Source organism: Montipora foliosa, chromosome 11, assembly GCF_036669935.1.
Source record: "Montipora foliosa isolate CH-2021 chromosome 11, ASM3666993v2, whole genome shotgun sequence".
Taxonomy (NCBI): domain Eukaryota; kingdom Metazoa; phylum Cnidaria; class Anthozoa; order Scleractinia; family Acroporidae; genus Montipora; species Montipora foliosa.
This window is the reverse complement of record NC_090879.1, coordinates 11,510,258-11,512,096: the sequence shown is the minus strand read 5'-3', so window position 1 is coordinate 11,512,096 and position 1,839 is coordinate 11,510,258. Positions and strand designations below refer to the sequence as shown.

Here is a 1,839-nt window from a genome sequence, read left to right as displayed (position 1 = left end):
TTTCACTATAGCCAGGCCGTCAATTACTGAGAAAGGATTATACGTTTTTGTAAAGATGCATAAAATTTGACCTTTTGTGATTGAACGTCCCGCAGGGGTCTTCTATTTTACCTCTCTTCCTTGATCAAACACGCAAGCCGCAAGAACTAATAAATGCAGCAAAGAAAAGAATCTCTCTCCCATAATGACAGAAGTCACGCATTGCAGTTGTTATCATGAACAAGGGATTCAACCGATTTCAAGGTAAAACCTGGCATGTAATGATAGTTGGGAACTAGCTCAATTACTTTGGGTGGGTGCAAAAACGGAAATTAAAGGCAAATTGGGCTTTATCACTGTCTTTGGCGAATGGATCTGTTTTCCTCGACGGGAGAAAGATCCTGACGAAACCTAATAATGAGGCATCAAAGTGCTTTATTTTTGGAGCGCTACGATGCATTTAATTAAAGTAACGGGGCCTGTTTTCGAGTTTCGTCATAAAATATTAAACATGTAAGTACAGCAGGTCTGCATGCATTGACAAAAAGAAAAAAAGACGCTGCATCTTTCAGAAAACGTAAGATCACAAATTTACAGGACTGATAGGTAAGATGATATCACACTCGATTTTAGGAAAAACTGCAGATAAATTTTGATAACAAAAGTCATCTGCAATTTTCTCGTTCGACTCAATTTCCCAAATACGTTGTTCGTCTAGAAAGGCTAAACGTTGAACAGTTTCGTGATCGCATCTATCCGTTACGACTTTTCAGTAGCTTTAGATGGTAGTTCTTTTTGCAACATCAGGTTTGCATTCAAAGTAAAGTTCGACTGCATGGAGTGAACGACGATTTATCAAAGTTCAGTTACAGTTAAAACAAAACTTTAAAGTACTCCGCCTTGCCGGCGTTCCATTTGTGTTTTCCATTGGATACCATGCGATAAATGATTTTTATTTTGCTAAAGATTGGCAGGAAGCGGTAAAACACAAGCTCTATAGCTGTCTCGCATCAAATGCAAGAAGAGCCAGGTTTACAAAATTAAAAGTACCCCGCATATAGTTAAGGACAGAACCTACTATTCAACTGGTATTTTTCCCGTTTTATGAAAATTGAAGTCCAAGAAAATTGGGGGTAACCATGCATTTTTCATACATAATTCATCAACAATGAATATTTGTAAAAAGCTTTAAAAATTCAAAGCAATGTATAGAATTCTTTCTCACATTGAAGCTTAACTATCTCAGAAAAATGCATGGCTAGGTCCCCGAATTTTCTTTTGGGATACCAAGAGCACTGGCTGAGTTCTGTTTTCTCCGCATAGTTTTAAAGCGCAAAAATAACCCTGTATTAGTATTAGTATTGCAGTATTTAGTATTAGTATTGTAACGGCATCTAATTTAACTCCCTGAAGAAGTCAAGCCGTGCCTGACGAAATATTGGTAAAATCAAAAATATGTATCCTCATAGCCGTACAACCAGCCTTGCAGTATTATTTTGTTTTAAATTAGTAAGCAACCCCCCCCCCCCCCTCCCCGATAGGAAACCCGAGTACTTATCTTGAGGTGCGCAGAACGTATGAGCAATAACAAGAGTAGGCACCGTCCTTAGAGCAGATGGAATGAAACGAAAATGCCGTTTTATGGTAAATGTAACGTTCATGCGTTTTGAAAAAATTCTCCAAAATGATTTAACAGAAAATCGTAAATTGATCCATTCACAAAAAGCTTTTGTTTTGTAATGGTAATAGGACTACTTAGAGTCCAATAGACCCTTCTTCAGAATGGCGGCCGAAAATTCAAAGAAGCCAAGATTCAAAAACGGATACCAGAAATAGAGAGAGCACCTTTATTTTAGTGAT

The 1,839-nt window shown here is 37.6% G+C and overlaps 1 protein-coding gene across 2 annotated transcripts in view; it reads left to right on the top strand.

Annotated features, from left to right (window-relative positions):
- Positions 1-200: 200 nt before the first annotated feature.
- The window catches only part of LOC137975727 (uncharacterized), a 17,959-nt gene continuing 16,320 nt past the window's right edge, over positions 201-1,839 (top strand). Inside the window, exon 1 of one of the 2 annotated variants that reach the window (XM_068822896.1) lies at positions 201-243. The gene's annotated coding sequence lies outside the window, so the exon portion shown is untranslated. Of the gene's footprint in view, positions 244-486; positions 586-1,839 lie in introns of those variants that run through there. The other variant, XM_068822895.1, reaches the window with a different exon arrangement.